Source organism: Opisthocomus hoazin, chromosome 6 (assembly GCF_030867145.1).
Source record: "Opisthocomus hoazin isolate bOpiHoa1 chromosome 6, bOpiHoa1.hap1, whole genome shotgun sequence".
NCBI classification, from domain to species: domain Eukaryota; kingdom Metazoa; phylum Chordata; class Aves; order Opisthocomiformes; family Opisthocomidae; genus Opisthocomus; species Opisthocomus hoazin.
In genome coordinates this window covers 38,920,976-38,944,701 of record NC_134419.1, presented here as the reverse complement: position 1 = coordinate 38,944,701, position 23,726 = coordinate 38,920,976, and positions in this window count along the sequence as shown.

Sequence of the window (23,726 nt, the reverse complement as noted above, 5' to 3'; positions counted from 1 at the left end):
CTTCTGGACCGCCAGTGAGGCGTGCGGGGGCAGTAGCCAAACGCAGCAGCTCCAGAATGTGCACTCCTGTCTTGTCCTGGGCTTGGGGTAGCACCACCAGATGAGCTTCAAAAGCCAGGTCCTAGGGTAGCAAGGCAGCAACGGCAACGCGTTAGCACCAGGACAAGAGACGTGGCACTGACAGAGATGGTCTAGCAGTGCCACTAACAAGATACAAACTTCTGCTAAACAGATGTGTCGTAGGGCTGCTCACTGGGATGTGGGAAAGAGTGGACGTGGCTGGCACATCCAACATATCTCAAGCATGATTTGGAATGGGATTTTGGAGATCAAAACACACATTAAAAGATTCCAGGTTAGTGATTTCTTTTCTTCTGCATTTTATTGGTCAGGGTTAGAGATGAGCAGCATTACCATACATACAGCACCACACAAAACTTGGAAAAAACAGGAGGGGAAAGGCAACTGCCGTTGCTTTCTGCGCAGCTTCAGGGAAGTCCCTTCTAGCCGAGCGAGCTTCGTCGTGCAGGCCCCACTCCGTGCGTGCTGGTGCCACTTCATGTCCGAGGGATGCCTTGCAGCCTGAGTGAGTGTTGATCTGGATTTACACGACATAGCAGGGATCAGACTTTTGCCCGCTGGGAGCCGTCAATGAATGCGAAGTGTGACGTAGTGCTTATCTCGCGTGCACACCAGGGACCCTGCTGCGGACCGGGAACGACCTCGCTAAATCCAGTGGAGCTGAACAACCGTAAATGAGCAGAATGGGGCCCACGCATTATCCCAGGCTAGCAGGCTGTCTTTAACAGGCCCTCATGAATTCAGCTGCAGCATGTAGCCATTAATCCCAGTGGAAGGAGCCGCTCACCATTACAGGACCTGGGATTTCAGGAGTTTGCTATTAATGCACCAGGCGGGTCTCCTAATGCAGACCCCCCCCCATGGCTCCAGGCCCGGGGAAACACGCGTTGCCCTGACTCCAGCCAAAATCCCAGCAAGCCTCTTTCAGCACCTTCCAGTCCGGGTGGGCAGAAGCGCTGGTAAGAGGGGAGGAGAGGGCAGGGTAATAGGTGGCATGCGGGGCCCTGAAATTGTTTATGATGCAAATATCTTTAAAAGCAGTGCATTGCCTCCTCTGGGAAAAGGAGCTTAAAATTGAAGTCTAATGATAACAAATGATTGTTAATGAGTTGTCTAAACATAATAGATGGAAAGAATTAAAAGCCTAGAATAAACAGGGTTTCATTAAAGCACAATAAAGAAACAACACGAATTTCGTGTCCTAGAATAAGCGGGCCCTCGTGGTCTTGCTGGGAGCGGCGGGTGCTGAGGTGGGTGCACGGGCTGGTTTTGTGCGGAGGCATTTGCAGCCGGGGGCTGGCGGACCCTGGCATCGGGAATCTCCACGACCGCAGTTCCAGCAGTCCATGCAGCCCTTCCTCACGGCAGCAAATGTCGCTTTTGGGATCCACAGGACCTTCTGGGGACCCTGGGCTGCTCCTAAGTGAGTCTGCAAGAGTGACTGAGTAAGCCAAGTTCACACCAGCTCCACAACAAGCTGCCGATAGTTTCTGAAGCCCTTCAGAGGCTGCTTTTTTTTAAAAGCCCGCAGATTATGTTGAAAACCACTCCCCTAGAAAAGTGTGCTACTTAAAACGTGAAATTCTGCAGAGATTTCACAAATGGCTCAGTGTTAGATGCCAGGAGCACACACCATAGCTCATCTTGGTGTGTGTCAGATGGCACACTGCGGATAGATTTTAAACCAAGTTTTTACTGAGGACATGCGAAGCGATGATCAACAATTAATTGGTGGGTTTGTTTCCTAGACTCTCTGCATTTGGTGTGGTGACATTATTTCTGTTATTTGTGTATGGTGGGAAACAGAAATTTCCAAGTTCTTCGGCTTTAGAACAGACCCTCTACTCCAGGTTTTGTTTTAAATCATGCTCTAGACAGGAGCAGTGTTCTGCAAGCCCCTTTTAGACTCTGGGAGTCTGATGTAGCTTTTAGACCTTTTCGTTCAAAGGAAATATGGGGCAATAGGCAAATCCTGAAAAGATGTGGCAGAAAGCATGTCAAGATTTCCTCGGGAAATATTGCTCTTTTTTTGTAATTTAAAAAAAGCCCATTTTCTTTGGGAATTAAAAAAAAAATGATTAAGATCTCGACTCTTCCCCCTCAGCCACCCATCTTCTGTTTGCTGGCTTGGAGATCTTGTTTGCATTTCGGCAGGATTGCCTGTTCAGCGGAGTGTGCGTGAGCAGGAGTGTTTGCTGTGGTGACGTGTCTGTGTTTCGGAGGGTGCCCATGTCCAAGTGTAATGTACTTGTCTTTGATGTGCTTTATGATGGATGGATTGCAGATCTGACAGGTTGTTTCTGTGCGTTTGTGAAGCTGCGCTGGGCTCAGCACCACGAGGCCCCAGTCCTGACAGAAACCCCAAAGCATCCCCAGTGTTCAGCTGGGGCCGGCTCCTGCCCCTCTATTCATGCTAATTTGTGTTTTACCATGTGACTGGTGTGCATGGAGCTGCTGGGAATACTCGTGAACTGTGCAACACAAATGGAGGACAAACAAGGCTTAAAAAATCCAGGCAAGAATCAGAGCGGTGCAGGGTTGGACCTTGGCAGCGTTTCCCAATGGGAGAATGGCTTTTTATTACACAGGCTGTCTTGCTTTTTCTGGATTTAAAATCTGATTTTTTTTTTTAAAAAGATGGTATCTGGAAGTTTCTGTTGAAATTGGAGAATGATCACATTTTCAATATGGATCTAGGATTTTTTTTTCAAACAACCTAGAAAAAATATCCCTCCTCCTCTCTCCAAATCGATGAAAATCAAAGTTGCAACTGAAATGAGTTTTTCCATAGGCAGAGGAACATTTTTACCAATAACAATTAGCACTAATGTCATTGTTGTTACTCTCTTGCTAGTAGCATTAATACAGGTATCTGTGTGCTCAGGCTTGACGTCGCGCAGTCTGCCTTTCTGCGGGCGTTCGCTCCTGCAGCCGGGGTGTGAGAATCTGGGGTCCTGCTGTACCTGTGATGCTGTCGGTGCGACATGCAGCTGTGCAAAGGCACTGAAAGAGAGGGGGTGAATCTGTGGCAGCCTCCGCATCGCGCTCTGTACATGTGGGGAAAAGGTGCGTCCGCGCGGATGCGTTGCTGGACCTTTGCAGGGATGAGGTCTGGAAGGTGGCAGCCCTGCTCCTTGGCAGCTGCTGAAGCTTTTTTCTAGCTCAGCAAGAGAAGAGGGAAACCTTCCAAATGCTTCTTGTGCAACTGGATGACATCAAAATGCAGACTGGGGGTTTGTATCTGAGCCCCTTGGAACCACAGTGTTCTCAAGAAAAACTTGATCCAAATGGATCCAGTTCCCCAAACAACTCAGTTTTGGTACAACTTAGTGTGATTAAATGCTATTAAAACATTGCAACTGGCTCTCGCGAAGGGGTGTCACAAGTGGCACCTTGAGACCTGGTCTGGGGAGTCTGATGCCTGGCATCAGACAACCAAAAGCCACTCCGTGATGTCATGCAGAGGAATGTGTGAACCCTCCTGGGTGTCCGTGCTTACTGAGCCTGCATCCAGGGACGTGTGCCTTGCTGGCGGGGCAGCGCGTGCCGCGCCTCGAGGGTGTGTGGATTCTGTGCGTGTTCATCCAGCCGGGTGAATTTGGGCGTACCTGCGGTGTGCGGCGCATGAAGCAGTGTGGGTGCAAGCAGCGCCGTTGGTGTGATGGCTGGGGTGCAGGTCTGGAAGAATCGCAGAGTGGTCGAGGTGGGAAGGGAACTTGGGAGGTCATCTTGTCCAGCCCCCCCTGCTCAAACAGGGCTGACCAGAGCCAGTTGCCCACGACCATGTCCAGACATCCCTGCCGGTGTCCCTGGCTGTGGTTCCAACCACAAGGAAAGTTGTAAGGCTCAGCTAGGCAGCGCTGGCCCTGTCAGTAAATCATTGTGCGGTTCAAGCTTTTTTCTCCCCCGGATTGGACTCCGTAGAGAATCAGACAGACTGTGCTGAGCTGGTCCCATCTGCACCCAACCTGGACAGCAGCTTTATCTTGCCTTGTAAAACCGCAGAGCTCTGTGACAAAAGAGTTAATCTCTGCCTTTGTTTCTCTTCCTCTCTCTCTTCTCTTGCAGCAGGACTGAAAGGCAAGACGAGAGCAGATCCATCAGTGTCAGCTGCTTTCAGCACATCAGCACTTTTGGGGGGTTTATTGGGGACTAGCCCATCAGCAGCGCTTCCAAACCGCCGACGCGCTGCAGCCGGGCCCCCCTCCTGCGCAGCAGCTGGGGGAGCAATGCTGGGACCCCCGTGCCCCTGGCTGGGGCTGGGTGACAAATGATGGCGTGCAGCATCCCCGTGGCTAGCGAGTCTGGGGGTAGGCCAGGGCCAAGCTCCTGGGGAGGCAGCAGTGAAACCATATCAATTTCTGAACGTGTGTCCATGTGTCTGGACTGTCTGAAATAACACACTTGACACACACATGTGTGCTTCACCTCCAGAGCAGAGTAACACAGCAGAGGGGTGCAGGAGAGAAAACAACCCGACTGGCTGGTTAATGAAACAGTTCATAATAGCAATGTGTACTGTAACCTTAGAAACAGCTTGTAAACACCCAGCTGCTTTACACATGTAAGCATACTCTCATGCCTAGGTCTGTGTGTACACATTTGCCTACAGATGAAATGTATGTGCCCGTGTATGTGCATATCTAAAAGATGCAGGAATGTAAAATCAGTGCTCTGCAGTGAAACCAATGAATAAATGGGAGGTCGAAAAATTAAGCTTCGTTAGCCTAGCAGCCTTATGTATCCTCTGCTTTTTATTTTGCTCCTAGGGGTGGAAGTATTCCAAAGCAGTGCAGGGACTTGGGAGCATGCGTTGCACTGACTTGCATTCCTAAGGCCTCTTGGTACTCTTGAAAATTCTACCTGTGTGTTTTTTTTTTTTTTCTTTTTTTAATCCCAGGGTTTTGGGCAGAGCAGTATCAGCCCGTTGTGCAAGGCTAGGAAGCCATGATAGTGAGAGGAGCATGGAGTTGGAACCCAGATTTAATCCGGGGTTTTGACTAATTCCTCATCACATTGGTATGCCACGCTTTGAAAACCTAGGTGTATCTTTTACTAGGCAGATATTTGGATGTCTTTGTTTGCCTCTGTATTGTATATATCCGTGGGAATTTCCCGATGTACTCTGGACTGGGGCAACGACTTACACAACAATTCTTTCCCTCTTTTGTGGGACCCATTAGCAAATATAAATAGCAACATACTGAGCTCTTGTGGATGGGCAACAACCCCAGGAGAGCAAAAAGCAAGTTCAGCATGACTAAGGACCTTTAGCTTTTCATTTCATGACTCTGCTTTTACTTGTAAGCCTCAATTTTACAATAAGATGTTTCCCCTGAGTTCTTTTCCTAGCTTCTCTTAGAGAAAAATAGAGGAAGATTAAGAGATTTCCTATACACACAAAGGAGTGTTAAAGTTGCCAGTTCCCAGTAAAAGCCAAGCAGTATTTCTAAGCATCACAACTGTGGATGAAAAAACTCAGAGATCCAAAAGCCCTGGGAAGGATCAGAACCAGAAGGTTGGTAGAACCCAGCCTGCACAATGGGAAGCTGACTTTATGACATTGAAGTCTGGCTCATACTTGAACTCTTGTGAAAATCCTCAGCAAATTTCCCCTCTAAGAGTACAGAATTAAGTTCCTGGCCTCAGCTCTTCTGGAAAGAGTTGTCAGGTATTTTCTTCCCTGATGTGAATTCCAAGAGAAAAGCAGTTAAGAGGTGGCATGCGTGCAGAGACTGCTGATGTGACATGTGTGGCACTATGCAAGGAGCCTAGATACACATGCATGCCTTGGCTGGGCACAAATGACGTGCGAGGCTCTAGCCACACGTGCTCGTGCTTTTGCGGCAGCAGAAGGGATCCTTTTACTTAAGGCAACCAGTGCTGTCTGGGACTAGCTCTTGACCAGAGTTCTTAATGACCTTGTGATCTGAGGAGCTTACAGGGAAGGTGGTCAAGCCAGGTATCTCTGTGTTAATCTTACAGCTGTAGAACAGAGATGTCTTGTCCCTGATCACACGCAGAGCTGGGAATGGAACTCAGCTCTCCAGCGTGGTAAGCTCGCTCTTTCCATTTCTCTCTAGACTGGTCAATTATGCTAAAGCAACACCGGCTGAACGTTCACGCAGGAGCGAATAGCTGTATATCTTAGTCTTTGGGAGTATCACAGCTCTGTAACTGGGAATTCTACGGGTCTGGGTGCAACTCGAACCACTGTCTAAGAATACTGCTCTGCCTAGCATCCCCTGCCCTTCCCTAAGCTCCCTCTTCCTCTGTCCCCTAGGGTTAGGGTCTGTAGTTGCCCCCCACAAGCATTTTAACCCTCCTCTCTAAGATGGAGGAGAACGAGTTGACTGAAGGCAGGACAGGAGGAGATGAGGGGTGACAGAAGCTTGATTTGTAGCCTGGGGAGTTAGTATCCTTGCATCAGGGCCTTCCCTTAATTCTCTGCCGGGGAGGACTGTCAGGTTTGAGCAGACTGATGCTGCTTGTGCAGCTCATTCCCCTGCCCCAGAGACCAGAGTGGGGGGGCCAGTGTTGGGGGGCAATTAATTTCATGTGGGAGGGGTAGGCGGTGGGATGGGAGCTGGCAAGGTCTCTCTGTCTTTGATGGCAAGGAGGAGAGGGCTGTGCACAGCAGTTCAGCTGTCTTCTACCATCCAGGCCAGCCAGCCAGATCCGGGAGGCCCTCCTGATCAGCACAGCGAACCCGGCTTTGCTGCCGTCAGCACTGCCGAGAGCAGAAGCTGGGCATGGGTGATTCCAAATATCCGGATCGCATGGATATCGGCTGGAAACGTTCCACCATATCCGGGTGGCTGCCTTTGTGTGATATTCATGCTCGTAAGAAAATTAATTATTCCATTTAGCAGGCTCTGTGAGCCGGGAGGGTTGCCTCTCAATACCTGGAGCCCCTCCTGGGGTTGGGGGGGTGCGTGTGAGCACGCCTGTCTGCACGCCGGCTCACGGGGAGGGTGTGTGTGTTGTGGGCATAGACCTGTACAGACAGAGACTGTGTACGACTGTAGGCAGGGAGGAGGAGATGCAGGGGTGATGTGAATAAGGAAGATGCCCTGCCCTGTGTGTGTCTGTGGGAGAGAGGATGCCCCTGGGGATACCGAGGGGCTTTGCGTAGCAGAGAGGAACGTTTCCCCCCAGGCAGGGTGAGCTGCGTGCGGGGAGCACAGGGTGCAGGGCCTGGGTAGGCGGCAATGCAATCCTTGTCTTTGCTTTTACGTGTGCGAGGCATACACGTGGCCTAGCCCGTGCCCCCGTGCTTTTTGGATCTGCCTTCGGAAAGGTTGATGTGCGTTTGATGCGAGCCTAAATCTGCCTGTGTGTCCTTGTGCCGAGGGCAGGGGGCAAGTTCGTGTGTCTGAGTCTTGAAACGCTGCCTGTGCGGTGGAAGATCTGGTGTCAGCTGGCATCGCAGCAGTACCCGTGAGTTTGAACTCGTTTGATTTTGACTATGGCCCTCCTAAACACAGCTCTAGTTCTTGTCTCCCTGCTTTTACAGCTGATCAACCCCATGTACGCCAGCAAGGACGCAGAATCGGGTCTTGTGGCATTTAAAAATAAAACATTTGCACCCCGTTCTGAAAGCTTTCCTGGGGTCCCCAAAGTCACAGGAGGTCTTATCCCATGTGGGGCAGGTTTTAAGTGCTGGGGTCAGGGCTTTCCAACTGCAGCAGCAAGGAGCGATCTTTCCTAGAAAGCAAAACTAATTGCGTCTTGCCTCTGAGAGCGCCCGGATTGGCTCTGCTAGGCAGCGCAGCGCTGAGTTTGAAGCTTGGGGTATTCTTGGAAATATTGTGTTATTAATTGAAACCTTATTAATGGCAAACACAGGATGACATTTTACATGGTTTAGTTATGTTCTGTGAGTCATTGGTACAACGCAGCCTCAGCCACAAGGCAAGGAAGCTCCTGCTGTAACTGATAACTGAGAAGCTATAACAGCTCAGCTCCCACTAACGGGTCCTGGGGCGACAGGGACAGCCCTTGCAAATGTCTGAGCATCTCCTCTCTGGTGGTCGCTCATCCTGGGGTTAAGGGAAGTCTCGGAGGAAGGCAGATTTGCTGACTGAGGTAATAAGCACTCTGGCTTATTACCAGCAGGTTTGAGAACTTTGGCTTCTCTGGATGTCTGGCATTGCCCTTAAAAGTAAAAAAGCCTTGAAGCACAGGAACTGCTGACATCACACTGGAAGGCAGTAGCCCCATGTCTAGAGCAGGAGCTGTGATGTTGCTGTAGATAATGAAACTTTGGGTGCTGGACTGTGGCTGGGTTCTCTGAGATAATGCTTGAGGCCTATTCTCCCATGTTTGAGATGTGGGCCAAGTCTGGGTCTGGTTTATATGGTAATGGTTGGAAGAGAATTGACTATTTCTTCTAACATCCTGAAAAAAAAGTCCTTTTCCTCTGCCCAGCTTCATAGATGGTCAGTGCCACATATCTAAAAATCAAAATGAGATTCCTGACGAAACAAGAACAGAACAAATGTCTTAAGATTTTTAATGTATTTTCAAACAAAGTGGCATTGTCCAGTCATTGCGTGGATGTGGTTGCTGCGTCCACCTAGTCCACAAAGGGTGCATCTTTTTTAAGCAGATTTCTGAAGACCATCAACCAGAGTTGTGTCTTATGGCTCTAGGCATGGGCAAAGCAGGGATACTCTGCTAGGAGAGGCACTCACCACAGCCGTGGGTCTGCAGCCTTTGGTTTGTCTGGGAAGAAACACAAGTGGTACAATCCCCCAAATATCTCCATCAGTCCTCCTGGTCCCCTGTTTTGGTTTCGGCTGCCGCCGGCAACAAAAGCGCCACGCGGCCGCCCCTCCCCCCGCCGGCGTGCGGAGGAGAATGGAAAGAAAGAGGCAGAAACCGGTGGGTCGGGATAAGGGCAGTTTAACAGAACAGCAAACAGAGGGAAAACAGGAACAACAACGATACAAATAAGGAGAAAACACAACCACGAACCGTACAACAGCCGCTCTCCCGAAACCGGACCGGCGCTGCGCCCGCCCAAGCCGCGAGTGCCTTCCCGCCGCGCCGCTCCCCCCCCACCGGAACCCAGCGTGACGTCCCATGGTATGGAATACCGGGCTCTGTTTGGCCAGGTGGGGTCAGCCCCCACCCCCCGGCTGTGCCCCTTCCTGGAGTCTGGTGAAAATTAACCCTGTCCTGGCCAAACCCAGGACATTATCCACCCCTTATTCCATACCATCTACGTCATGCCCAGGTCCCCCATTGTCCAGTTGATCACCACCACTTCTCCTGTCTCCAGATATCATTCCTTTAATCTATGGATCATCACTCTAAAGTGTCCATTGAGTTCATTTAATCCATGACTTCAGGCTCCATCTGTCGTCATGGTCTTCCGTGGCAGGGGAGGTGATGTGTGGTGATGGGCGGTCACTTGCTGCATCCGGAGCTCACGGCTGATGTATCTGGTGCGGCCCGTGCCCACAGTCTGCAGGAGATGTTGATCTTGAAGTTGCTGGATGCTAGTTGTTGAAAACCAGGTCCAGTTCCATCATCGCTGTGCTCTGCTAGGTTTTCATCGAAAAAGTCCATCCTTCTTTAATCTGGACGATTCTTACTATGCTACTACTGGTACAAAATATAACAATTATAACAGTGATAACAGACAGTGACAGGGTTATTTAACAACTAACTTTATACAATTTATTTATGGACTATTCTCGCCCAAAATTAAATCCCCATGAGGTACACATCGGACTTCCCCATCCTTCCGCATTACCCACCAGGTACACCCGGGTCCTTGAGCAAAGGCAATCCCGCGGACGGGCTTGCCTTTGCCTGAGGCAGGACTAACCCAAACCGTCTTCCCTAACATGTTCCGCATGTGCACTACAGGGACTTTATCCCCTTCTACTGGGCGCTGAGGTTTTGACTGGGCAGGACCAGCCCGGTTGGTGGACCCTCTGGTGTTAACCAACCAGGTGGCCTTTGCTAAATGGGTATCCCAATTTTTGAAAGTCCCACCCCCCATTGCCCTCAAAGTGGTTTTTAGCAGCCCATTGTAACGTTCGATCTTTCCAGAGGCTGGTGCATGGTAGGGGATGTGATACACCCACTCAATACCGTGTTCTTTGGCCCAGGTGTCTATGAGGCTGTTGCGAAAATGAGTCCCGTTGTCCGACTCGATTCTTTCGGGAGTGCCATGTCGCCACAGGACTTGTTTTTCCAGGCCCAGGATGGTATTCCGGGCGGTGGCATGGGGCACAGGGTAGGTTTCCAGCCATCCGGTGGTGGCCTCCACCATTGTGAGCACATAGCGCTTGCCTTGGCGGGTCTGTGGCAGTGTGATGTAGTCAATCTGCCAAGCCTCCCCATATTTATATTTTAGCCATCGTCCTCCATACCACTGAGGCTTTACCCGCTTGGCTTGCTTGATTGCAGCGCATGTCTCACATTCATGGATAACCTGTGCGATAGTGTCCATGGTCAAGTCCACCCCTCGGTCACGAGCCCATCGGTATGTCGCGTCTCTTCCTTGGTGGCCCGAGGTGTCATGGGCCCACCGAGCTATAAAGAGTTCACCCTTATGTTGCCAGTCCAGATCCACCTGAGCCACTTCAATCTTAGCAGCCTGATCTACCTGGTGGTTGTTTTGATGTTCTTCAGTGGCCCGACTCTTAGGGACGTGGGCGTCCACGTGACGGACTTTTACAGCCAACTGCTCTAGCCGGGCAGCAATATCTTGCCACAATGGGGCAGCCCAGATAGGTTTGCCTCTGCGCTGCCAGTTGTTCTTCTTCCATTGCTGCAGCCACCCCCACAAGGCATTGGCCACCATCCAAGAGTCAGTGTAAAGATAGAGCACTGGCCACTTCTCTCGACTGGCAATGTCTAAAGCCAGCTGGATGGCTTTCACCTCTGCAAACTGGCTGGACTCACCTTCTCCCTCGGCAGTTTCCGCGACTTGTCGTGTAGGGCTCCATACAGCAGCCTTCCACCTCCGCTGCTTCCCCACAATGCGACAGGACCCATCCGTGAACAAGGCATACTGTTTCTTATCTTCTGGCAGCTGGTTATACAGTGGGGCCTCTTCAGCACGTGTCACCTCCTCCTCTGGCGATGCTCCAAAATCTTTGCCTTCTGGCCAGTCCATGATGACCTCCAGAATTCCTGGGCGACTGGGGTTTCCCATTCGGGCGCGCTGGGTGATCAGAGCGACCCACTTACTCCACGTAGCATCGGTGGCATGATGCGTAGAGGGGACCCTCTCTTTGAACATCCAACCCAGGACCGGCAATCGTGGAGCTAGGAGGAGCTGTGCTTCAGTGCCGACCACTTCTGAAGCAGCTCGAACGCCTTCATATGCTGCCAGAATCTCTTTTTCAGTGGGAGTATAGCGGGCCTCAGATCCTTTGTATCCCCGGCTCCAGAACCCCAGGGGTCGACCTCGAGTCTCCCCTGGTGCCTTCTGCCAGAGACTCCAGGTTGGGCCATTCTCCCCGGCTGCGGTGTAGAGCACGTTTTTAACATCTTGCCCTGACCGGACTGGACCAAGGGCTACGGCATGAACTATCTCCCGTTTAATCTGTTCAAATGCCTGTCGTTGCTCAGGGCCCCATTCAAAATCATTCTTCTTCCGGGTCACGTAGTACAGAGGACTTACAATCTGGCTGTAATTTGGGATGTGCATCCTCCAAAAACCCACAACACCCAGGAAGGCCTGTGCTTCCTTTTTGCTGGTGGGTGGAGACATAGCTGCTATTTTGTTGATGACATCCAATGGGATTTGACGGCGCCCATCCTGCCATTTTATTCCCAAAAACTGGATCTCTTGCGCAGGTCCCTTGACTTTACTTCGCTTAATGGCGAAACCGGCTTTCAGAAGGATTTGAACTATTTTCTCCCCTTTCTCAAAAACTTCCTCCGCTGTGTCGCCCCATATAATGATGTCATCGATGTACTGCAGATGTTCTGGGGCTTCACCCTTTTCCAGTGCAGTCTGGATTAGTCCATGGCAAATGGTGGGACTGTGTTTCCACCCCTGGGGCAGTCGATTCCAGGTGTACTGGATGCCCCTCCAGGTGAAAGCAAACTGTGGCCTGCACTCTGCTGCCAAAGGGATGGAGAAGAATGCATTAGCGATGTCAATTGTAGCATACCACTTGGCTGCCTTTGACTCCAGCTGATATTGAAGTTCTAGCATGTCTGGCACAGCAGCACTCAGCGGTGGTGTGACTTCATTCAGGCCACGGTAGTCTATTGTCAGTCTCCACTCTCCAGTAGATTTTCTCACTGGCCATATGGGACTATTAAAGGGTGAGCGAGTTTTGCTGATCACTCCTTGACTCTCCAGCTGGCGGATCAGCTGATGAATGGGGAGAAGGGAGTCTCGGTTGGTACGATACTGTCGCCGGTGCACCGTTGTGGTTGCGATGGGTACCTGTTGTTCTTCAACCCTCAGCAACCCCACAACGGAAGGATCCTCCGAGAGACCAGGCAAAATGGACAGCTGTTTAATTTCTTCCGTCTCCACAGCAGCTATGCCAAAAGCCCACCGATACCCCTTTGGGTCCTTGAAATAGCCTCTCCTAAGATAGTCTATCCCAAGGATGCACGGAGCCTCGGGGCCAGTTACAATGGGGTGCTTCTGCCAGTCCTGCCCAGTGAGGCTCACTTCAGCCTCCAGTAGACTCAGCTCTTGGGACCCCCCTGTCACTCCCGAAATGCAAATGGACTCTGACCCTTTGAACTCTGATGGCATTAAAGTACACTGTGCACCAGTGTCCACTAGAGCTTTATACTCTTGTGGATCTGACGTGCCAGGCCACCGAATCCACACCGTCCAATAGACACGGTTGTCCCTTTCCTCCACCTGGCTGGAGGCAGGGCCCCTCTAATCCTCGTCAGAGAAATTGCTGCTCACCTGCTGTAAAAATGACTTGGAGGTCCCCTCCAGAGGATCAGAATCAAGGTCAAACTTTCTACCTGGTCTGGAGAGCTGGCTTTTGGAAACTGGAGCGGCACTTTTCCTAACAGAATCCCCTTTGGTGATTGTTTTACCTCGCAACTCACGTACTCGGGCCTCTAGACTTGAGGTGGGTTTTCCATCCCACTTCCTCATGTCCTCTCCGTGGTCACGCAAGTAGAACCACAGGGTGCCCCGGGGTGTATAGCCTCTGTATTCCCTCTCCTGAGCAGAGAAACGCTTGCCCCTAATAGCTGAGACACTGGCCCGTACAGGTGGGGAGTAGGACATACTCTGTTCGAGTCGCTGGACCTTCTGGGACAATTTATTTACAGCTGAGACAAGGGAGGAAGAGAGACTTTCCTCATATTGGCGGAGTCTGACAGCCACCTCGTCCACTGTTGGTGTGTCTTTACCTTTCCAGTTTACAACTGCCAGTGAGTTGGCATGCGAGGAGGGTGCGCTCCGCACAAACTTCCTCCACATGGATTGTGAGCACTGGAGTTCATCTGGGTCTGTGGGTACCTGCTCATCGTCTGTGTCACAGTAAACCAGCTCCCGCACAGCTAATTCCCTCAAGTACTGAATACCCCTTTCCATATTGGTCCACTTGCCAGGATAGCATACAAAATCGTCACTGAAGGGGTACCTCTCCCTCACCCCTGAGAGAAGTCTCCTCCAGAGGCTGAGGACTTGTTCCTTTTTCCCAATGGCCTTGTCAATGCCCCCATCCCTGGCCAGGGATCCCAGCTGCTTGGCTTCCTTGCCCTCTAATTCCAAGCTGCTGGCCCCATTATCCCAGCACCGCAGCAGCCAGGTGGCAATGTGCTCGCCTGGGTGGCGGCTGAAGTCTTTCCTCATGTCTCGCAGCTCGCCCAGGGACAGGGACCGGGTGATGATCTCTGTCTCTATCTCCCGCGATGACCCTGGCTCATCATCATCCCTCCCGGAGCGATCTGCTCTCTTTGCGTCTTTCTTTAGTTTTACAGGGGCGACTGCTACCTGCACAGATTGGTCATTGGGCTCAGTCACTGTGCCTGTGGCTGGAACTGGGGCTGGAGCAGCTGCTGTGCCCGCTGGGGAAATCGAGGCAGACCCTGCAGCTGTGGCTGCAGCAGCCGTGGTGCCAGTCAGGGGGGCTGGGACTGCCTGCTGGGCTGGAGGGGCTGCAGGGCCGGCTGGGGAGGCAGCGCCAGCCGCAGTGCCTGCCGCTTCATTTCCCCCCCTTTCCCCTTTAAGGCACTGAACAGTGTTGAACATGGCTCGGTAGGCGTGGGCCAGACCCCAGCACGTTGCTGTGATCTGTGTCTCTCTGGAGTTCCCAGGGTGGCAGCACGCTTTTTGCAGATATTTTACTAGTTTTTCCGGATTCTGTACTTGCTCAGGGGTGAGTTTAAAAAACATCGGGGGTGTCCACTGCCCTAGGTACTTGCCCATGCTGTCCCACACACCCAGCCACTCACAGCTATCCGGCCCCGGGGCAGGTCTCTGCACGATGTTCTTAACGACTTGCTTAACCCTAAACAAAACCTGCAACCCATTCAAGAGGCATAACAAAAGGAGAGTGCTGCCCTGAGCATCCCAGGGGTACTCGAAATTCTCAAAAGCAGTTAGGACCAGCCTGAGGGAGAGGGGGGGGGCGAAAGAGTGGGGGAAGGTATCCCCTTCGGCTTTCCCCACAGACTGGGTTTGATTATTAACAAAATCTAAGACATAGGATCCGAGGTACGGAAATGACCGCAGTGCCGCATGCAAATACAAGACTAATTTCATGCACAGTGATGTTATCATATCATAAGTCGATATCGTACAGTACAGCAAAATCATCATCCTGATCTTTTTTCCCGAGGTAACAAACAGCACGGCCACAAACACATACAGGAAGTAAGGATTTACGTAGCACAGATATTTGATCAAAGTCAGAAACATTTTTGCCGGCGACTTTAACTAACACAGTAAAATGCCTATAACAAAATTTAACAAAATCTAAGAAAACAGTTTTAACACCCGCTGCTCAACCCTGCCGTTATCCCCGCTCCACGTCTGGGCGCCAATTAAATGTTTTGGTTTCGGCTGCCGCCGGCAACAAAAGCGCCACGCGGCCGCCCCTCCCCCCGCCGGCGTGCGGAGGAGAATGGAAAGAAAGAGGCAGAAACCGGTGGGTCGGGATAAGGGCAGTTTAACAGAACAGCAAACAGAGGGAAAACAGGAACAACAACGATACAAATAAGGAGAAAACACAACCACGAACCGTACAACAGCCGCTCTCCCGAAACCGGACCGGCGCTGCGCCCGCCCAAGCCGCGAGTGCCTTCCCGCCGCGCCGCTCCCCCCCCACCGGAACCCAGCGTGACGTCCCATGGTATGGAATACCGGGCTCTGTTTGGCCAGGTGGGGTCAGCCCCCACCCCCCGGCTGTGCCCCTTCCTGGAGTCTGGTGAAAATTAACCCTGTCCTGGCCAAACCCAGGACATCCCCTCTTCCCCACTGGTACGTGTGATTCCCACCCTGTCTACCAGAACTCCCCATCTCTTTCCCAGGCACACTGTGGGCACTTGAACTCGGTGTTGTCACACAACACACAACACTGTGCTGCTGAGGTTCCTCAGGGAGGCTTGCTCTTCACAAGCTCTGCTTTGGCCCTCAGAAAGAGAGGGTGAGGATTCGGAGACTTTCCCTGGCAAAGCCTGGCTTTGCTTGGGTAATCCACCTACTGGGATCAAAGGAGCAAGGGAAGTGATGGTGGGAAGCCACCCACCATCTGGGTCTGTAGAAATAGCGATACATCCCCGCTTTTGCAAGAGAAAACTCAGTTGTGGGTGCCAACCCGACCCTTCTTTGTCTGGGAATGCCAGGAGGGTCTTATGGAGCTAAGCATCCGCACAGACTGATGGGAACCTTCCTTGAGGAGCCCCACAGATCTGCCAGGTCTGTAGATCTGTGGGACACGCATGGTCTGTGACCTATATTCAGTGCTGCTGTCCCACTCCGCCACTATCAGCTTTATCGATGGCTGGAACTAGGTACAATGAAGTCCTCTCTGCAACTGCTGAGGCCTATACAGGGGACCATAGACAGCAGAGCTCCTCTGCTCTCCCTTGTCCGGCAGCAGAATTACTGCTGCAAAGGCATTGCAAGCACTGGGAGGAGATTATAGGCCAAGCGCTCGAACTCTTCTACCCTGGTTTAGCAAGAGCCCCACAGCTGTGGATTGTCTGATGCCAGCAAATAAACCAGATGGATGACATGGATGGAGGCAGGCCAAGCTGGGATGGCAAGCACAGTGTGCCCTCCTGTCTTAATGGGCTTCTGGAAGACGAAGTAGCACAAGCTGGAAAGAGCCTTCAGCTGCAAAGCTCCCTGTGTTGAGATAATGGGAAATGGGATCTACTGGTTTTTGCTGGGCTCCAGCTGTGGCTGGTGGGATCTCCTGTAATGCTGTGGGAAGCGGGGGGTGCCCTGGATGCCTGTAGGAAGGTGGGACACTTCCAGGCTTCACTGGCGAGAGGCATCCAGATCTGCAGCCACAGAGAGCAGTGGGCTTGGGAAGAAAAATCTGGCAGTCAGTGTGAGAGGTATCATAGCTCATACGCATGCTAGAGGATGTAACTGCAGTTGCCAGTTCTGGTCAGCCAGCTGCAGGATGACGAAGCCCACCCAGCCTGCGAAGGACAGGGATGGGTCAGTGCTGCTGGGCAACATATGCTGCTTCTGCGAGGGGCCAGGCCCAAATGTTCCTCCAGCACTTCGTGACTACTGGGGTGATGGCAAGGGCTGAAACTCAGGTCGGACTCATGCTGTGCTAGGTGGTGTACGTACAAGTCTAATGAGATTCACGTCCAGAAAGAGCTTTCTCCTGTGATTAACAGGGCATCGCTTTATGAACGGGCTGTCACAAAAGGCTATGAAAAAACCACAAGTGCTTCAGTTCACCAGCTGTCCAGGGTCCCCAGAATGTGGCTTCCCTCGAAACCCGAGGTAAGGCAACCTACCCTTGTTTCTGTGTCTCCCTGTTGACCATTTAGGCACCCAAGCTCGGTGCTCCCAAATAACAAGTGATCTAAATGACTCATGCATCTTTCGAGTTTGCGGGCTACAGAAAACGCCCCAGGACTTTGTATGAAAAGAGGACTCGCCTGCAGTGGCACGTGGAGTCCGTATCAGTGCTGAGAACTTAACTTCGCTCTGTCCTAGTCTGGTGCCTTAGTCCCACGACTGTCTTCCCTCCCAGCAGACTAGTTGGGATGCTTCAAAAGAGAGGGGTTGCGTGTCCAGCACTAGAGTTGTGCCTACAGCATGCTTCAGGGCACTTCGAGTTGGGGCATTCCAGCTTTACTAGGAGAGGAGTCTCTCACCACCACGAAGCACAAGTTGCTTGGAGCCCGTCTCAAAATAAAGGCTTGAACCTCAGTTCAGTGCCTCTTCAAGCCAGGCCAAGCTGCCTGCAAGTCTGTTTTGGAAGGGATTACTGAACACTCCCCTCAGCGTGCTGGAAAGTCACCCCTGCTGGTACCAGGTATGGTCCAGGCACATTACACGGTGTTTATGGGGTTCAGCGTGGAGGGGTGGATCCAGGATGTGCTTGCCAGGCTCTTTATGGCTGGGGGGGAGCATGCCCTTTCTAGGTGTGATCCCCACCTCTGCCATTTGTCCGGCTTTCTCTATTCTGCCATCCCCGAAGCAGCCCGGACTGGTTATAGCCCACATGTTACAGTGGCCAACCTGCAAAGAGAGAGCCAGAAAAAGTTAATGTGGAGTTCTGGTCTGCTCCCAGGATGCATTTGGGCTGCAGCCCATAATGATATGTATAATTGCAAAGGCCTGCCAAAAAAAGCAGGCTGGATTTAATTGAGTCAACACACTGCTATTAATAATAAAATGGCAGAGACTTTGCTATTAATCACTTGTGCTGGCTTTATCACAGGCAGTCTCGGCTAGCTGGCTACCAAACAAGACCTTTAAAAAAAAAAAAATGGTGCAGTGGAAAACTTACTAGTGGGAATACACCTGCTAACAAAATAAACCTTGTTCCTTGCAGAAGAATGTATGTTCTGAAGGGGCAGCCTATTTGGGAGGCAAGCGGGAGTATGTCACGAGCATGTCCTGCAGCAAAGTCCTCCGTGTACAGGAATAGATCACTGGAGGATGCGCTTGGCAAACGGTGTGTCTTTGGAACAGGCTATACTTGATAAAGGACTTTGTTTGGGGTGGGAATTCAGGGAGAAATGAATCCTCCAAAGAGAAATGTGGTTGCTGCAGGAATGTAGAACAGCCCAGAGAGGAATGCATCCGTTCCTAGTAAACGGATAACGCTGTATCTGCTATGGTACTGAACAAAAAGGGAAATGCAAAACAGACGCCTTGCCTGACACCGGCATTGCAGCCCTCCTGGATAAACCGTGGGGTACTGGGGCGGGTGGCTGGAGTGCCCTCCTTCCTGTGCCCTGACTCGGCCGTGCCGTGAGGGAGAGGAAGGGCTTGCGTGGGCTCCAGCCCTCCCGTGCATGCACCATGCTGGCTCACATGAGCTGCTCTGTTCTCGATGGGCTGCATCCCGCTGCCCGGGGTGGGCACCGCTCCCTCAGGGCCACACGGTATGGGCATGCTGCAGTTTCAAAAGCCCCCCCCCCAGCTGAGGTTGTTACTGTAGCGGGCACTGTAATGGTGATACTCGCTTTTGCTTCTGAGTAGAGCTTGCCATGACTGTGTCTGGGAAGGGACCTTCTAGCAAAAAAGTCTGAAACTCAGGAGGAAGCGAACAGGGTTGAACACAGTGCTGCTGAGCAGGGAACACAATGTGTCTGTAGGCAGAACCAAAGAATATGGAGCAGGTAGAAAAACAAACAAAACAGACACATTATGTGGCTGAGGCTTAAAAATGGCAGATCGCTCCAGCAGACACCTGGAAGGGGAGAATCTCTTGCCTTCCACCTCTGAGAGTGCCAAAGGAATGGATCTTTTGCGAGTTTTCCTGCACAAAGGGCTACATGTTCTGTGCACCAATGCAAAAAATCTGTATGCATCTTGCACCAAATAGTCAAACAAAATAAATGATTTAACAGGCTAAAAGGCATCTTTTGCTCTGCTGTGAATTAACAAGGTCTGTAAGTGAGTGCAAATGCTATCCCTCAGAAAGAAAGAAAAAAGAAAAGAGAGAAAGCAACAACAACAAAAAAATCCCAGAAAAAAAAATCCACTTCCTGCTGTTTTCCTTTCCTGCCCATAAAGTGAGTGTCTTATCCTCAGAGAAATTCACTTCATTGTTAGAAATAGCCGAAATTGGCTTGCAACTAGTAAAGATGCCAAGAATTTGCACCTTGCTCTGTGACCTAAAGCAAAAATGACATGAACATTGACAAATTTGACAAGGAAATTTGTGCAAAAAACAACTTCTATTTGGCTAGCCAAGCAGCAAATATGTCGGATGATATGCTTTATTAAGCAATCCATTTTTCAGCAATAGCTGCACCATCTGCAAAGGTTAGTGTGCATCAGGCTTTCCACAGAATTTCATCTGCGTCTGCAGCTAGGTGCAACACACGACCACATTTTTCATGTACATACAATTTTGGATGCAAATAGAATACTTGATGAAAGAGGTGACCTTCCGGACTGACTTCCCCCATGCAGTAAAGTCATAGGCACAGAAGCAGCTGAGAGAAACATGTCTCTGCCTGGAGGGAGGGGGGAAGGAGGGGGAAAGGGAGAAAGAAAAAGAGGAGGAAACTCCAGGAAGAAGTGTTTCCCAAAGAAGTGGTTTGGCATATGGCATAGCAGAGTCTCTGCACTTGTACCAGCCAAAGGGGAATGGAAACTTTTGTGTTGGGTGGCTGCAGTTTTCTTCTGTAGGGTGTTCATCTCTCCATCGTCTAGTTTTTCTCTTGTTACCTTCTGTAGTTCTACTACTACACTACCTAAACATCCTTGTCTTTCCTTGCTGCCTCTACCACTCTTTGCATTCCGGACTTGCCGTCTCGTAGGGATGGGCCATTTGCCCTCTTGCTGCTGCGGCCCCTGTGTAGGGCTGCTGGATCTCCTTCTGAACATCCTTGGCTGTACAGGACGTATTTTCTAAACCCGAGGAGGGGAAGTGTTGCTTTTGAATATTAGTTGGATGCATCTATTTTCTGCCCTTTTTGTTCTTTTTTTTCTTTCCAAAGGCCTGAATGTCCTGCCTCGGTTTTCCCGTGTCGCTTTCTAGTGCATGGATATGGTCCTTTCATGTCCTGCCTGCCCTACATTAGGTGGAATCAACTCTTCGCTAGTCCCCAGTCGTCTTCCCCAAGTGTATGCTGTACGCACGGATCCCCACGCCTCATTGATGGCTGCTGGTTATAAATTCATGTTCTCAAGCCCTACTCCGCTTAGCTGAAGTTGGATGCCATCCCAGTGCCTTGCAACTGTCCCTGGTCCAGTGGAAAGTTTAATCTGCCAGTTCACATCGTGTACTCCTATGGGGAGAGTTCAGTTCCGCGCAGCTCCGCACTGCACAGAGAGAAGCTCATTAGCAGGGCATGGTAGTGTCTGATGACACTGTGGTCCAAGAAGGCCTCATTAGGCACAAAATGTTTTCTGCGACTCTCTGAGATTTCCTGGTGACTTCAGGAATTCAGACATAGTTACCATGGGGGCACAGATGAAACGAGGAGCAAAGATGCACTCTCGAAGGGCCATCTCCCGTCTGTGTCTTTTGGAGGAGCAGATACTGGACAAAACCTTTGACTCTTTTTACGTCACCTTGGATCCTCGATGCAGACGGGACCGGCTGGGCCTGGCAGGCTCACTCTTCTCTGGTTGGCTGCTAAGTGGTGTTAAGTGATGAATGTTAAACTTAACAAGGGGACTTACAGATTTACGTAAGGGTTTTACTGCCTGCCAGGTATAAATGATGGAACAGCTTTGATCTTTAGGGGGATCAGTACTGGAAGTGATTTAAACTAAAGTTAATAAAACTGCTTAAAACTGTACTCTGCAGTCCTGCAGGCTGAAGAAGCCCTGGTGGTCACTTGACTGCTTTAAGTAAAAATTGTTCACATTTATGAGGGAGATCAAATCCCGCTGGTGTTAACTGTGTTTCTAGCTGAATAATAAATGGTGTCTTGCAAGAGTTCTGCCAGTCCTTCCCTGCGTGCACTGCAGGTCCCACAACCTGCTGGAGCCACCAAGCTGTTATTCACAGGTGTGAAAAAATGGTAGGCTCTTGGTGTTTCCACGACTTTTCTCCTTGTCTTTCTCCTTCGTAATCTCTAAACCAGGTCTGATCCCTTTGCCATCGTGTAGCATGTCACAAGCTGAGGTTGGTGCTTTTTTATTTTGCCATCAGCAGGACTCTTGGTATGTTTTGTCTTCAGCAGTGAAGAGTAAATGCCATAAACATAGAGATTTCGTTGGCTTTGTGGTGAGCTTTGCCACTGATGACCTTTAGAAAGGGGGTCCTGTAATGTCATCTTCCATCCCAATACATCCTAAGAAAGTTCCGCACAAAGGCAAAACCTCTCATTTTTAACGGAGGGTGTATTTTCTGTCTCCCAGGAATCACAGCTGGCTGCTGCAAGATAATGGCAGGTACTTCACTGGGCGTTTCCACACTATCCCAAGACAAAACAGCGTGAGCTGTGGAGGGCTGGGTGCTGGTGTAAACAGCTGCTGTGCAACCGCCGCTGATTTGAGTGAAGAAGTGGCTCTTTCGTAACTATTAAAGAAGTTGCTGGGCTTTACTGGCATCCCTGTATCAGCCCAGCTCATTAGGTTTACAAGTGAGATCATATTCCATCAGTTAATCATGTTCACAGCTACGAAGCAAACCGGCCTTCCCGGCGTGCCAGGAGGTCGTGCCACCAGCCGGCGTCACCAGGCTCTCCCTCTGCAGGCACACACAAATGGAAGTCACCCTGCTATTGCCACGGGGTTTTCTAGTTCTCCTGCCATTTCCTAGAAACTCTTTAACAGCTACCAGAATGCCATCCGTCTGCTCCGTAACAAAATCAGTAGCCTTTCACGGGCCTCTCGAAATTGGTGATTGGCAGCCACTGAAATGGAATTAGCAGTGACTCACCACTGGTAGAAAAAAAATACTTTTTTTGTTTTGTATTTCAGCCCAGTGCACTGGTAGTGATGAAACTCTGCAGCACAGTGATTTGGTAAGGCCGTGATCCTGGAAAGATACCAAAAGAGATGAGCTGTTCCGGGCGGATCATGAGGAAATCCTGAATTATACAGGTACAGCTAAGTCTGGAGTGGGATGTGCTCTGCGGAGGAGCCAGCTGGAAACTGCCAGGCCTTGGGAGGAAGTTCCATGAAAATCTTGTCCCTTGTACCTTGTTATCTAATTACCTCCTGCAGAGTTTGGGTTTTTTTGAATTCCAGTCACTGTTGGAGACAGGTTATGGGCTCAGACAGACCGCTGGCCGGGCAGCCTGGTATTCCCTGCATTCTTGCTTCCGTGGATCCTCTGACAGCCCTGCGCTTTGTCCTGCTGTTGCGTCTCACTGCGAGGACGGTCTATGTCTGAGATTGCCGTGGGATCTCTACAGACGGTGTCTAGTGGTGTTTTCAGAGACCGCCGATAGGCTCCTCACCCTCCTGTAGTGTTTTCCGAATCCCCCGGGGGTGAGGGTCATCTCTCACTGCACGTGGGATAAATTGGTAATGATATAATGAAATCAGTCATGATGAAATGGGTCCGTGTTGATTACAGCGAGGGGGGATTTTGGATCCGTGTTTCTGTTGTGGTGTCTCACGAGCTGTCCTTACGCTGCAGGGGTGTTTTGGCAACGATTTACAAAGGTGTTTCAAAGTCTATCCCACCCCGTAAACTTGCCGCTAGGTTCAGCAAACTGTTTCAGAGGTTTTGTGTGTGTTTCCAGAGAAACGTCTTATAGAAGCCTCTCCATTTGGTGTGGCTGGATTTCTGTTGTTGTTCTAAGGCAACAACCGTTGTCTCAGAGGATGAGCAAAGTAGCACGCGTACTGAAAGATCCACTATGGCTGGAATTCGTTTCTCACCCACCCACCCCATCGGTGTGGGTGAAGAAGCGTTTTGCGAAGCATCGCTAGGTTTATGGTCATTTGCTTGTGGCTCCTGATGTCTGTCTTTCCCTGCCCTACCTTGTCTGGCTAGGGAATCGTTTCTGGTCGCTTCCTTAGTCCCTTGAAAAAGATGCTGTATGTCCCTGGCAGCCCTGGGAGGAAGCAGGCACATGGTACCCTGGGACTCCTTCGAACCTGAGCCTCTGCTCTCAGCTGGTTTCTGCTGCCTGGTATCTTGCCCTTGCTGCAGCGTGGCGTTGGAGCACTGAACTGCTCGGACAGGGTAAGTCAATGGGTGTCTGCTGATTTACACCACGGGAAGACCGAGCCCGGGTCGGGTAGAGAGCAGAGAACCCTCCGACAGAGCCTCTTTGAAAGAAACCACAGGCAGGTATTTCAACCCAGTTAGCTGGGTGTTCAATTATGGCTTTTGCTGCAGAGTAAAACCAGTTTTTCCAAAGGACACTGGTAGCAGCCTCTTAAAAAAGGAGTTGTGGCCCCTCCCCGGTGACCTTTCCTTGTCAAATGCAACATGCTGTGATGTTCCTACACAATAGAGAACACTCTGGTCTCTATGTACTTGGCAAAGGAAGAAATGGCTTTTTTAATCTCATTGCATGAATTATTGGCGAAACGTTTGAAGTGGCTCCAAGATTTCTCTCTGACT